The 15,711-nt window shown below is 38.3% G+C and overlaps 1 long non-coding RNA gene across 1 annotated transcript; it reads left to right on the forward strand.

The window, feature by feature from the left end:
• Window positions 1–336: 336 nt before the first annotated feature.
• On the forward strand, window positions 337–1,899 carry LOC141375229 (uncharacterized). The gene is made up of 4 exons (XR_015495043.1): window positions 337–1,064; window positions 1,194–1,265; window positions 1,386–1,472; window positions 1,727–1,899. It is a non-coding gene; the product is annotated as an uncharacterized LOC141375229 (long non-coding RNA).
• Window positions 1,900–15,711: the final 13,812 nt, after the last annotated feature.

Raw genomic sequence — 15,711 nt, forward strand, 5'->3', positions numbered from 1 at the left:
ACAACTTTCTGAAATACTTAATTGCATTTTTTCAGTGTCTTACACTGAAAAAAACTATTTTTGGGGCTTGTAAATAAAGAGAGCATAATCCAAGTACATTTTACAAATAAATCATATTTTGTCTTTTTACTTCAAATTGTCACGTTTAATTCAATAAGCTACTTAATATTGCTTTTTAATTTATTGTGTCTAAAATACAATAGTAAATCTAAATGGATATACTCAAGTAATATTTACTTAAGTGTTTGTAATATATTGAACTAATGCAAGAAAAGACAGACGCGAGTAAAACTTACTCCACAAAGTCAGTAAATCTGTGCGCATGCTCTCTAATTCAAACCTGGCGGGTGGAGCAGATGAGAGCAACCGATGATTTCCTAACACAGACCGATGAGATATTTACAAGGTAAGTTTCACTAATTGTTTATTGCTCAATTTGTTTTTGTTTGCAGAAAGTTAGAGTGCTCCTGTCAGCAATTTTGGTGGTTAAAGAGGTTGCATTAAGTGTTATTTGAGTGAGTTTGCTGAAGAGCCGATTAGCATGAGCATATTAGCAAACGGCATCTGTGTCTAAAACAACTGTTGCATTCTAAATATAATCTGTGGTCAAGTATAATCTACAGTGAATTTAAAGAGGATTTTTTTATGAATACGAGTGTCCAAGCATAGCAGTAAATTGCATTAAGGACATAATTAACCGACATTAAAAAGTTACCCTCCTGTGCTGTCTGCATTATAAATAAGAGTTTCTTAGATTGGACAGCCTCAGAACTCATTTGAACATAGATTGAAAAGTTACCTGAGCCCTGAGAGGCCAAAACATGACATAGAAAGATTTATTTATTGATCCATCCACATTAACATATGCAAATATATAACCAATGGTAATGTTACTGAGTATGTTCAGCCAGCCTCTATACCTGCAAACATTTATTGCTGAGTCCAAAATAAATTAACTGATCAAATTTTACATCAGTAATATCACTATATGTTCATTCAATTTTCTGACATTAACATTTCTAATATGTTCAACAGATTGCTCTCACCATTCAAGCTCATGTAAGGTAAGTTGGATAACACATGTATATAGACATACTAATGTATTCAATGTGTTTGTTGTACGCAAAAAAAAAGTGTTTTTTGAATACTATATCGTAAATGTGTTATTTTTATATATTCAATAATGAGAACAGAAGCATAACCACAACCCCCCCCCCCCTGTAGCCAACCTTTCTGCAAAAACTGGACTACTTTCACTCAACCAGGTAAACATATACATTGCACATCCAGCTGGTTCCAGCCTTTTAGATATGCAGTTATATGTAGATGGAGATTTACACTGTTGCTGGTTAATGACCACAGAAATTTATTTTTGTTTTAATCAGCAAGTTGAAGACAAGTGAGATGCTGTGATCCGCTGCCTGCTTTCCTACCTGGCAAAATCATCTCAGGAGCTCATTGAAGACTACCAGGTACATTTAAAACATCTAAATTACTTTTTATACTTTGGATATGTAATGTTCTTTAAGTGTTAAAGCCACACTAGGATTTTTATCCCCCAAAATTGAAAGTTTTGGGTAACTTTTAAAAACTTTAATCACTTTATGCAAAAGAGCACAGGTATTTTATATCACACAGTTTATTATATCATAAAGCAAGAGATAACATTGATAACTTTGCAACTAACTCTACAGTATTTTAATGCACTTATTTGTGTATTTGACAGGATGTCAAGAGACCTGCTTAAAGACTGCTTCACCAATTGTTGGGAAGATCATTGTACTGGGCAGTACTACAGAAGAGGAAGATGCCAACAGAGATGACCCCATCATTCTGTCTGAAATGACTTTTTAAATTTGTTTATGGAGAAGTTTAATTCAAATTAAAGTACTCAATGAGTATTTGTGGCAGTGTTTTAATTAAGAAATAGTTGCAACGCATCACCATATTTTTAAGGATGGCTGACGTGAAACTGACATTTCAACACACTGTCGAGATCCCGAAGCGCAAGTGTTTCGAAACACTGCACCGAAGCATGATCCGAAACACCCAGGTCACGTGACTAAAGTGTTTCGAAACACTTGGTCACGTGACTAAAGCGATTTAAAGCATTGATCATTTCAGAGGCGTTTCAAGACCCGCAGAATCTGCATTTGACTGTCATGATAAAGTTGTCAACTGTGGCTTGTATGGCTTAGTGGACCGTGCGTGTGTACTACAGTACTGTGTTTTAAATTTGTTTTGGGTTCGAATCCCGACTAGTCCAAATACTCCAAAATCATGATTTTATATATTTTAACCATGTTACTGTTTTATGGTGTAGTCTAGATAGGATACAGCTGCGGATATGCCATCAATTTAGCATCATTTTTGTAACACTGTAAAACAATAATTCATATTTTTACAGTACTGTGATGGGTTTAGGTTTTGGATAGACGTTAATAAAATACAATGGGAAATTTAATTAATAATATAAGTAATTATTGTTAACTTCTGGTCACAACTGTATCTGATCTAGCAACAACCCTGTTTTATGAACAAAACAATACAAATTTATTTACAAGGTGTTTATTCGTATGTCAGAGCAATGTTGAAACAAAACTACACAATAACAAAGCATTACCAAGTGCTATTAAAGCATTTCAAAATAACTGTTTCAGTCTGGATTCGAACCCATTATTCCCACATGGCGGTCACGAACTCTAATCGCTCAACTAAACCATTTGCAGATTCAAGGCTACAAAGTGGGATTTCATACCCTAATTTGCTCAACTGTTCTTTGCTGAAGCTGTTTCAGTGAAATACAAATAAAATGACCTCTAGGTGTCACCGTAGAGTTGTGTTTCAAAACGTTTCGAAGCTTCAACACATTTGCTTCGATAGTTTCAGTGTTTCACGAAGCCTCGCTTTGCCCACCACTACATATTTTATTTACCGTTTTAAAGTAAAGTTTACTCAGGATAACTAAAAAAAGATAACTAGCAATACTGGATAAAATTTAATCTCAAAATAGTAATATATTTAAAATGTACAACTTAAGTAAATTTTACAAACAAAAAGTCAAAGGATTTACTTAGAATTCCCCCAAGTAAATTTGACTTAACTTTTCTAATTAAATGTACTAATAATTTTGGTTTATCTTCTACTTGGCAAAGCTTTGAAGATTTACTAGCATTTTCTGAGTAAAAAAAGTTGCCTAGCTTTTTTTAAGAAAATCCTACTCATTTTTTTTTCAGTGTACGTTGCAAATACTCTCAGTTCATCGTGGACTTGAACACAGACACTTATCCTCCACAATGGCGGCACACAATATTGTTTGTTTGTTTAGTTTTTTTTTTTTTTCTTCTTGATTTTGCAGGACAAGACCGGCAGCTGTGGTTGCCAGTAAGCAGATTCACTAAAGGAAATAAAAAAACACGTGTTACAGCCAAAACCAAAGATGACATCAACTGAAAATAAAACTCTAGATAAAAATAATAGTACTAAATAATTGGACAATATAAATGTTCTTTCTGAAGATCTCAGCAGAGATCATTAAACAACTTAAATGAGGGGAGCTTGACTCATTACTGAGCTCGGACTTTTCTGTCATGTGGACAAAATTCTTCATGGAGTTGCTGTTGTTCAGTTGGTCACCATGATGGAGGTCAGCGTCTGCTTTAGTTGGCCTCTTCAGCTGCTTATTTTAACACTAGTGTTATTTAGGTAGCCATAAATCATTGGGTTGATCACACAATTTGTATGGCATGAGAAGCCTAAAGGAAATTTAAGAATAAATGTAATGAGGTTATTTAATTCACCTTTATTTATATAGTCCTTTTACAATGTAGATTGAGTCAAAGCTTCACATAAAAGATCATCTTATCAAGAATCAGCCTTTCAATTACAACAATGGTGACAAACAAAAGAAAATCAACCCAGAACAACACAAACCACTCTACTGAAATATAACAGCCAAGAACAGCACACATTAAAGGCAAAGAAAGACATTTCAAAAACTTTAAGTGGCACAGCTTATTTATGCTGCAATGCATGCTGGGAGTTTTGTACTATGTGCCCAGCATGCATTGTGGCATGGATGAATCATGCTTTTTAATTTTAGTAACCGTGGTTGAGGTCATTATCTTGATTCTTGATGTCTTTGTGTCTAAAAGGGCCATGACACCCCCCACTTTTGGTTAAAGTCTACTTCAGAATTTATTCAAAAGATGCATGATTAATGGGCGTGGAGCTCCGCGAGCACAGGGCAGGAGTGGGCGTGGCCAGCAGGGGAGAAGGGGAGAGAACAACTGTTGTTGACAGTTAGCTCACAAAATGAGACAAACCGCGAGGAGACGCATGAGTTTATAGTTCTCAAAGGTAAAATGCAAAGGAATAAACAGTAATTTAATGCCCTGCTACATTTGTTATTTGTAATTTCATATACACATAACCACAATTTATATCATTTTAAAGATAAGTGTGTTCATGTAAACCCTATAAATGAGGATTCTCCCTCGATCCCCGGGTCTAATTTATAGATCTGATAGAAGATCTGATAGAAGAGTAAAGGATCAAGAGCCCAACTAAAGCAGCCTCTGATCTCCATGATGGTGAGGTCAAACTGGAAATCAATAAAGAAATAAAAGCGCTGTTCATTATCAAATGTTTTTCAGTGGAGCTGCTGATGCTGTTTGTGGAGGTGTTTAAATCAGTTGCTTTGGTGTGAGGCTGTTGCTGTATGTGTTTATTTCTCATTCTCTCCTTCTGTGGTTGTGCTCTTTAACATCATTTCAGAACTGTTCCGAGACCTGGCGAATCTGCATTTGACTGACTGGGTCAGATACACTTCTGTCTCATATAGCCTAGTGGACCGTGCATGTGCATGCTGTTACTGTGCTTCAAATGGCTTTTGGTTTTGAATCCTGCTTTGTACAAATGCTCCAAAATCAGGATTTTCTCTATTTTAATAATGCTACTGTGTTATGATGTAGTCTAGATAGGATACAGCTGCGGATACACCATCAATACAGCATCATTTGTGTAACACTGTATAGCAATAATTCATATTTTTACAGTACTGTGACGGTTGGGTTTAGCGTTTGAGTAGACAGTATTAAAATACAATAAATGAGGAATTTCATTAATAGTATAAATAAGTCTTGTCAACTTCTGACCACAACTGTGTCTGATCTAGAAACAACCCTGTTTTATGACCAAAACAAGACATATTTATACACTAATAGTGTTTATTTTGATGTCTGACCAATGTTGAAACAAAACAATACAAGAACAGAGCATTTCAACATAGCTGCATTTGCCTGGATTCGAACCCAGTTTCCCTGCATGATAGTCAGGAACTCTGACCACTCTGCTATAACACTTGTAGGTTCAAAGGTACAAAGTGGGTTTTAATACCTCAATTTGCTCAATTGTTCTTTGCTGAAGCTGTTCCAGAGCAATGTATAAAAAATTACCACTAGGTGTGACCGGGAATAAACTCAACAGAAAACACCAGTGACAGACAGATAACATGAACAGGAATACTTCACTCAGGTCTGGTGAAAGCAAAGACTCCTTCATTAATGAAATCACTCAACACAAGATATCCAGATTAAAGCAAAGCAGAGGTGTGTTTCACCTGTAGGGTTTCCATGCTCAGCATCACACTCCACCGCAGGTACACTCTGCAGGATTACACTGACCTGCACCGCAATCACAGCCTCTCTGAAAGCACACAGTCAGATCAGAACTCTGCCTTGAAGAGTACAGAGGAAAAGGAAATTCAGTCTCTGACCCACAACTCACAGTAGGGGGCGGTAATGCTCTGTTTAAGAATGCAAACCGCCAATAAGACAAGAAGAAGAGCTCTACCTGCTGTTTCACCCACCTGTGTGTTTCTCCTCCAGTGTTTGCTCAGCGGTTCACCTGTCCGTGTGTTTTCTCCTGCTCCTCTCGGCCGGTCAGCATCACCAGGTAAGCAGAAAGGGTTCCTCCACTATTATAGATCTGCTTGATGGTATCTGAGACAGATTAAACACAGCGCTGTGGTGTATTCACCATCATTTCTCTAACACTCAGCCAACAAACAGGCCGTGAGTTACAGCTGATCACTCGCTTCACTGATCTGATCTGTAGATGAGCTGATGGAGAGAATGTGGGGATTTTATTCTTGTGCTTGTCTTCTTGCTCAGCTGTGATATTGCACTAGACAGATGCTGCTTCATCTTTAACATGTTCTCAGACAAATATAAGAGTTACAGTATAAACACAAGCCTCCACAAACCAATAACCTCATTAAAGACTAATCAACAAAACTCCACATCATTTGCAAAGACAATCATTTACACAAGATCATCAGACACTGGTCTTATCTGAGAGCTGGAAACAGCAGGGTTTCTGAAGGGTTTAAGATAAGGCGTTTCAAACATCTTTCTTCTTCTGTTTACTGGTGTTTGGCAAACAGTGTAAAGGTGCAGATTCTGCCACCTACTGGACTGGAGGGTGGAGTGCAGCTTTGTTGAGGACTGGAGGGACGGGGAGGTCTAATCTGTTTCATCTCTTCTGCAACATTGTTATCATTGTCATTTTGCTTTTTGCTTTTCTGCAATCTAACAGTGAAAGGGTTTTCCCACCCCAATCTTTAGTGACTGAAACTGCTGGAATATTTGTTGTTGACATTACACTAATATACGTGAGAGTGTTTCAGTCCACAATAACAGCTTTCATTTGTGTTTCCTCATTTTGTATGAAGACACATCCTAAAGCCACATCTGACTCCTTAATCGTCTCTTTCACTAAATACTCTGCTGTCTCTTTCTGTTAACACAACATGTCATAAACTGACCTTCCCACATCTGTGTGACGTAAATTAATGGAAATAGTTCATGTAAAGGTCAGGAAATATTGGGTTTTAATTTGATATGCCTAACCCATTTATTTACTCCTTTGTGCAGAATTTATTGTGTTTTAATATCGTCATGCTAAAGAAATTTAATGACTGTATTTACTGCTTCTACTGTGAAACATCACGGGCTCCTTATGATTATTTTGATGATGTGTTGCTTTAATTAGTATTAGTCATTCACAATAAATTAATCAAGTGTGTGTGTGTGTGTGTGTGTGTGTGTGTGTGTGTGTGTGTGTGTGTGTGTGTGTTGAGTAAATGGATGAGTTCTGACACTGTGATCATCCATCTGTCTCCTGATGCACACTGAGTGTCCTCTTTCTCAGACACATTGACCTGTGTGTTTCATTTACTGCCCAACCAATCATGTTCATTCTTTCATAATCATATTCCTAAATATTCTGTGGTGCTGTTTTACTGGTGTTCCTTCATCATCATCTTTCTAGAAGCATTTCTCCTAGTTGCACTAGAGCTGAGTCATTTGTTGGGAAGATGTCTGGAAAGCTCCAGAACTGATCATGCAGTGTGTTTTCAATAGTTTTCTTTAAGGCAGGTTTGAGAAGCAGATATATTGAGAAGCTGTATATTGAACTGCTGTAAGCTATTGCTGATCTCCTGATCTGTTTAATGATGGCCTCACCCCATTACATTAATCCCTTTTTTACATTTCATCTAATCCGTTTTGGATATGAGTATTAAAAGTCAACTTCTCCATCGACAACCCTGGAAGTCTGCCTCAGTTGTTTTAGTATGTGACCATGTGTTTGAGTTGTTCCCTCTTTTTCAGAAATGGAATAGCAGTGATCCAGATATTGAGAAACTGAATCCTCTTCTCTGTCTTCTGTTTACTGCCCTCGGTGTGTCATTTACTACATATATTTTATTTGTATCCTGTTTTCACACAGCAGCAGAGTCTGTATAATGATGACGCAGGTGTTTCTCTGCATTCACTGACTCTTTTCCCTCAATGCTGGATGAACACATGATCCTATGACTCTGATAATTCCTGCTATGCTTGTGTTCAGGTATGTGCAGTGTGTTTGCGTGTGGTACACATGTTGAACACACACTCTGTATGCTCGTTGATGAGGTTTGGTTTGTTGTTCTGAATTTTTGCCTCTGCTGGGTTGTTGTGAAAGCTCCTGTAAATCAGCTCAGTGTCTGCTGTTCTAGTTTATGAAGCACTGTGTCCGCCACCACCACACATCTATAATCTGATACTGAGATCGTCTGTCACACACACATTGCCATTCACTACCAACCAAACACTCATTATACGTAATATTTCTTGCCTTCATCTTTTCCCTGACGTGTACAGCCCTGTACAGTTTCACACCACCATCCTAAACTGTGTGTGTTTCACAAATTCTCATTATTGATTTATAAATGATGCCTTTTCTGCTTACAGTAACACATATTTTAGAATAATTATTTCCTCCTGTTATGGATGTTCATCTGTAAAGTGTTTTTGACAAATTTACAAGGCAAAATCACTTTAGAAATGACTCTGACCTGGTTCTCTGTATCTGTCATTTACACCTGATTTTCTAAGCGTCTTCATTAATCGCTCATTGATCTCTGAGATGCCTGATAGACTCGCTCTGTTTATTTGTGCTTTCATGGTTCAGTCATAAAGCTGGATCATCATAAACCCGCTCTGATTGTGTTGTTCATTTCCAGCTGTAACATTTCATTTGTCTTTTCCTAAATCTTACACCTCGTCTCTGCTGTTGTACAATCTCTGCCTGGTCTTACAGTATTCTGGGAATCCAAGATTGTATTGTATATGTCTAGTTTAGGGTTAGTGTTTTGCTCATAATAATGTGAAGTTGCCTTGCTGGTAGAGCTCTTAGATTCCAGAGAGAAATGACATTTCTGAAATGCCACATTTAATAAATCATCGTGTGTGTGTGTGTGTGTGTGTGTATGTGCATGACTCCAGTATCTCCTTAAATATGACTTATCTTTTTTATTTTTATTTTAGCACACTTCATCATTTTATTTTCAGTATGCTTCTGAAACTCTGACTCTTTGCCCTGATTCCTTGCTTGATATCTTTGTTATCGAATGCAAAGACTCTAATGATCCGCTTCAGCTTCATTAACAGCATTTTCCTCATTGATTGATCTCCGTTGTCTCTACATTTCTCTCAGTCCTGAAACTCTGGTTCTGTTTTCTATCCTGAAATGGTAAAGTGTGATGTGAGGGTCATTGCTGTGGGTTTTTCTCTGCTGATGAGTCTGACACTACTGTAAATGAAGAGTTGAAGCAGAAATGAGGTTTATAGATGTTAATCACTGTGATCTTCCCTCTTTTTGGTTTCAGTTCATGTATATATTTAACTCCTCCATTCAGCACTGTATTATTTGCTTGTTTTACACATATTCCTGTCAGTCTCTTCTCTCTGCATATCTCCGCACTTCTCTTCTTCTGAAATGCTGATTCACTCAATAATACACACAATACCCAAACCTCCAGCTTTTAGGACAATGCTTCAGTGCTTTAGGACAGGCTTCATCTCTGTGTCTAAATGTTAGCGGTTTGTAACTTTAATACTGTTGGACAGGATCAGCTGAGGAAGCTGGTGTTCGAGAGGCTCTTAGTTTTTGTCTGGGGCTGCGTCTGAATATATGATCAAACTCAGCTGTTTTATTAAAGTCCTTCAACATCTGTCCTACAGTGCTGGAGGTGTTTTATGAGTCGCAGGTTTCGTTTCTGTTGTGGGGGTTGAACTGGATTCTCTGATGCTGGTTTCAGAATGAAGGATGTTGTCAAATCTTAGACAACACCACACACACTTTATAATGTCCTGATAAACACACGAGTGTGTTTAATCAAGCACTGATATTAGCTAGGTGTAGAGTGCAACTATAGAAATCCTTCTTTAAATAATGAATTCATGGTGTAATATTGTTTGTTTTTTATTTGATGTATTCTTAATGGAGCTGCAGTAATACACTTGATTTCCCTCTGGGTTTAATAAAGTGTTTGTGTGTTTTACAGGCTGATGTGGACGCAATCAGCTAAAACCTGCATATTTTAAGGATTAAAGTGTCTGTTAAAACAGATCTCTACTAGTCTACACTATTGTACATCCCTCCACACTGACAGTTTCTCTCATGGCAGAATAATGTGGTACACCCAAATTCGTGCAACCACATTTGGTGATATAAATCTATATATATTCTATAAATAGATAATACTGTTTATTCATTTAAATTAAGACTAGCATCTTTTTTTGATTCAGCAAACTGTTATTTGTCATTTAGTGCAATGTCCTGCAATAGAAAAAAAGAGTGATAATGAATGAGACGGCATAGGGGGACCGGAACATTTAATGCGGTAATTTGTTACCGGGTGCGTATACTGACGGAGCCCCTGGTTTCCGGTTAGATGTAAACTGGGCTGTTTCTCAATATGCGTTCTTGTCTGTACTTGCATTCTTGTGTCCTCGTGAAATGTCATCAACCGTCACCAAAGTACTGTTTCAATTCAAACGACACATCTTTCCAAGTACACATAAAATTCCCGGATGTGTACTTGCTCTGGCCTTTGGCCAAGGATGCATCGAGAGGTGACTTGTGCGAACTTGCGAAGCTCAGGTATCCCAGAATGCATTGCAGCGTAACCAACAAGCGCTAATGGTGGAGGAGAAAACCCGCACGGTTTTAAAAATACTCCTTAACTGTGTCACAAAATAAAGTTTTAAGAATTTTTCAGGCGAGAATGTAGTTGTTTTAAACTCGAATAGGCAGTTTATTCACAAAGATAGCGCTTCTTTAATGATGTGGCTCAGCTTATGTGGACTCCAACTCCCAACCTGCCAGCGGGAGCTCCGTCATCAGCTCCCCGCCAGAGCAGCTTTACTTCGGCCAGGCCATCTCGGACGTACCGCTGGATCTCATCTCTCCATTGTAGTTAAAACATGATATTTAATATATCTTCTGAATATCTAACAGACAGTTTTTGGTCTTATAAATCTAGTATTTGTTCTCAGGTGTATTATTTGGCAGTGGTTTTTTGTTACCTTTTATAATTGTCTTTAATCATGTTACTGTGTTGTACGCTGTTTGTCTTTGTTTACCAAATTGCTTGACGCAATCTTTATTTCTTAGAAACAGCCCTGGAGAAAGAAGCGCATGGTCGTGTCTTGCTTTCGTCTCAGTGTTTTCATTTATTTTACAGGTCAGTACTGTGTTTAAACTGTCAAAGGTGAAAGTTTTAGACATTGTGTAATGAATATACTTGTTGGAAACTGTACTGTGAAGATTCTGGTAACTTTTGCATAAGTTAAAGATGAAACACTTTAAGTAAAGGTGTAAGGTCGGGCCGCGAGTAATCTCGCAATGACTCCCGCTATTATCGCGAGAGTTCATTGGCGCGCTGTCATTCAGTCTGTCTGTAGTGTAAATTAAATTTAAACACTTTATCTTTTGCTTGAAAGCAACACAGATCGCTCCAGTTGATGCTTAATCTCCCAATATGTGCTTACATGTTCAGTGAGCTGTTTTAAAGCAGAGTGAATTCATCATAGTGTGTTAAGGAAGAATATGAGAGTTTTATATATAAATGTAAACTATTCTGTTCATAGTTTTGACAATATTATTACTACTAATAGCTTTATTTCATCAGTGTTATTTCATAAGGTCTGTTAAAGTTACTGTCCACTTTCAAATGCAATGTCCCAGTTTAAGTAAGATAATTTCTTGCACATACAGAGTATTTTTAAGTGTTAAATAATACTTGTGAATAATATACATGTGTGATAGTACTATGCCTCAGGGAAATTAATGCCATATTGCACTGTTATTTGTAACTAGTAGGATATCTACTCTGATTTAAGTGAACGTGCAGCAGGAAGAATTTATATATCTGATTGGTGAAGCTAATTCGTGTAAATGCACTTTATTTGTGTTCAATATACAGTAAATATGCTAGACAGAGAATGCATTTATTGTAAAAGATGTATTTGAGATTAAATGATTTAATAGACATAATCTGGAGAAAGAAGCGCATGGTCCAGTCTTGCTTTCATCTCAGTGTTTTCAATTATTTTACAGATCACAATTCTTTTTGTTATAGCGGCCACCGCGCCTGGGGCCCGTAACAATAACACTGATTTGGAATTAATATTTCTATGTTGTGTGTTATTGATCTAATCCAATGTTTAAAGACCTTTAATAAACATGTCTGAAGCGGCTGTCAACATTGGCTGGACCCGACTGCATCAGAAGAGCACATTATACAGTGACGGCGGTGGCAGAAGGTACGTCTGACCATCAGTTTGAGCGTTTCTTTAGTTTTTGAATAACCAGATAAATTCAGTAGCTATGATCATGTATGTAGTTATGAACATACCCTGTGTAGTTATGAACATACCCCAGACCTGCCTTCAGCAGTAATCTCCATCTGTGTACTGAAGTGAACACTAATGGATGTTACCTCACTGATGCTGTGTGTTACTCACCTGACAGCTCTTTCTCAATGCTAAACTGCATCAGTCGTGTTGCTGAATAACCCATACAGTTACAGAATCTGTCTCTGTCAACAAATGTACTTTATTTGTCTGAAAAGAAGTGATGATGAGTGTGTCTTTTCCTCCAGGTCTTTCCGCATCCATATGGGAGATTCACCATCAGTCTGAAGATCCACACTGGAGCAACCTGAAGATGCAGAACACAGAAGTCCAGTATGGTGGAACGATAAAGGATATCAACATGATCTACAGCACAGGGAGCCAATATGACACACACACACACACACACACACACACACACACACACATCCCATTGCAATAATATAGGATATTATACTTGTTTACCTGTTCATCTTCTTTCTCTCTGTGTGTCTTTTTACAGGTACATGCATTCAAAATGGCGTCAGTGAATGCACACACAAAACACACATGCGGGTAAACTACATGTGTAAACCAGAGCTTAACATCCGGAACAGAACCAGGAGATAAAATAACTGTACATTCACATTCTCTCTCTCACACACACACACACACACACATGCAGCTATTCACCATGCACAAGTTAATGCCGGATCAATAAAAATTAACACTAAACCATAAAACACGAAGATCTGAAGTTCTGCTGGGTCACTGACAGGTGAGCGTTCCACAGGGTTATTTACAGGTGCTCGTTCCTCTGGGTTATCGACAGGTGCTCATTCCGCTGGTTTATTAACAGGTGAGCCTTCCATTGAGTAATCGTCAGTTGAGCGTTACACTGGGTTTATCTGTAGGTAAGCATTCCTCTGGGTTATTAACAGGTTATTATAGGAGTTTTTCACTGGGTTATCGTCAGGTGAGTGTTCCACTGAGTAATCGTCAGGTGAGTGTTCCACTGAGTAATCGTCAGGTGAGTGTTTCACTAAGTAATCGTCAGGTGAGTGTTCCACTGGGTAATCGTCAGGTGAGTGTTCCACTGAGTAATCGTCAGGTGAGTGTTTCACTAAGTAATCGTCAGGTGAGTGTTCCACTGAGTAATCGTCAGGTGAGTGTTCGACTGGGTAATCGTCAGGTGAGTGTGTCACTGAGTAATCGTCAGGTGAGTGTTCCACTGAGTAATCGTCAGGTGAGTGTTCCACTGGGTAATCGTCAGTTGAGTGTTTCACTGGGTAATCATCAGGTGAGTGTTCCACTGAGTAATCGTCAGGTGAGTGTTCCACTGAGTAATCGTCAGGTGAGTATTTCACTGGGTAATCATCAGGTAAGTATTTCACTGGGTAATCATCAGGTGAGTATTTCACTGGGTAATCATCAGGTAAGTGTTTCACTGGTTAATCGTCAGGTGAGTGTTCCACTGAGTAATCGTCAGGTGAGTGTTCCACTGAGTAATCGTCAGGTGAGTGTTTCACTAAGTAATCGTCAGGTGAGTGTTCCACTGGGTAATCATCAGGTGAGTGTTTCACTGGGTAATCATCAGGTAAGTGTTTCACTGGTTAATCGTCAGGTGAGTGTTCCCTTGAGTAATCATCAGGTGAGTGTTCCACTGAGTAATCGTCAGGTGAGTGCTCCACTGGGTAATCATCAGGTAAGTGTTCCACTGGGTAATCGTCAGGTGCGTGTTTCACTGGGTAATCCTCAGGTGAGCATTCGTTAAACTGTGTTATTGAGAGGTGATCATTTGTCCAGGTCATTAGCAGGTGGCACCGACAAAAGCTGAGCATTCTGATGGGTTATTAATAGGTAAGCGTTTCTCAGTGTTATTGTCAGGTGAATGTTCCATTGGGTTATCATCAGGTAAGCGTTCTGCTAGATTATTGAGAGGCAAGCGTTCCACTTGGTAATCGTCAGCAGAGCGTTCGTTAAATTGTGGTATTAACCAGTGAGAGTTTGTCCGGGTCATCAACAGTTGGCACCAACAAAAGTTGAACATTCTGATGGCTTATCAACAGGTGAGCGTTCCACTGGGTCATTGTCAGGTGACTGTTTGTTGTGTTATTGACAGGTGAGTGTTCTGCTGAGTTGTCGACAGGCGAGCGTTCCACTGGGTCATTGTCAGGTGACTGTTTGTTGTGTTATTGACAGGTGAGCGTTCTGCTGAGTTGTCGACAGGCGAGCGTTCCACTGGGTCATTGTCAGGTGACCGTTTGCTGAGTTATTGACAGGTGAGCGTTCCGCTTGGATTGACATGCACAGAGCGTTTCAATGGGTTATTGACAGGTAAGCATTCTACTTGGTAATTGTCAGGTGAGCTTTCATTTAAACTGTGTAATTGTGAGGTGATCGTTTGTCCGGGTCATCAACAGGTGTAACTGACAACAGCTGAGTATTCTGAAGGGTTATCAACAGATGAGCGTTCCACTGGGTAATCATCAGGTGATGGTTTGCTGAGTAATGGTCAGGTGAGCATTCCACTGGGTTATTGTCAAGTGACCATCCGCTGGGCTATCGACAGGTGAACATTGGTTAAACTGTGTTATTGTGAGGTGATCATTTGTTTGCGTCATCAACAGGTGTCACCAACAACAGCTGAGCATTTTGAAGGGTTGTCATCAGGTGAGCGTTCCACTGGGTTATCGTCAGATAAGTGTTCCACTGGGTTATTGTCAGGTGAGTATTCCTCTGGGTTATTGACAGGTGCTTGTTCCACCGGGTTATTCCCAGCTAACACGTTCCAAGAACGTTTACTTGGAATGTTCCAAGAATGTTGAAATGTACAGTTTGCTTAATGTTGCTAGAACGTTTTTTTATGGTTAGGATAACGTTGTTACAAAATTATTAAAACCTAAATTTCCACCAAAATATAACGTTCTAAGAACGTTTATTTGGAATGTTCCAAGAACGTTGAAATGTCCAGTTTGCTTAATGTTGCTAGAACGTTTTTTATGGTTTGGATAACGTTGGTACAACATTTTCAAAACCTAAATTTCCACCAAAATTCAACGTTCTAAGAACGTTTATTTGGAATGTTTCTAGAACGTTAAAATGTCCAGTTTTCTTAATGTTGCTAGAACGTTTTTGGATGGTTAGGATAACAATGTTACAACGTTCTTAAAACTTAAATTTCCACCAAAATATAACGTTGTCAGAACGTTTATTTGGAATGTTACAAGAACATTGAAATGTCCAGTTTGCTTAATGTTGCTAGAACGTTTTTTATGGTTTGGACAGTGTTGTTACAACGTTCTTAAAACCTAAATTTCCACCCAAATATAACGTTCTCTGAACGTTTACTTGAAACGTTTCTAGAACGTTGAAATGTCCAGTTTGCTTAATGTTGCTAGAATGTTTTTTTATGGTTGGGATAATGCTGTTATAACGTTCTTAAAAACCTAAATTTCCACCAAAATATAACGTTCTAAGAACGTTTATG

The sequence above is a fragment of the Danio rerio genome, chromosome 7, assembly GCF_052040795.2.
Source record: "Danio rerio strain M-AB ecotype USA chromosome 7, GRCz13ab, whole genome shotgun sequence".
NCBI lineage: Eukaryota > Metazoa > Chordata > Actinopteri > Cypriniformes > Danionidae > Danio > Danio rerio.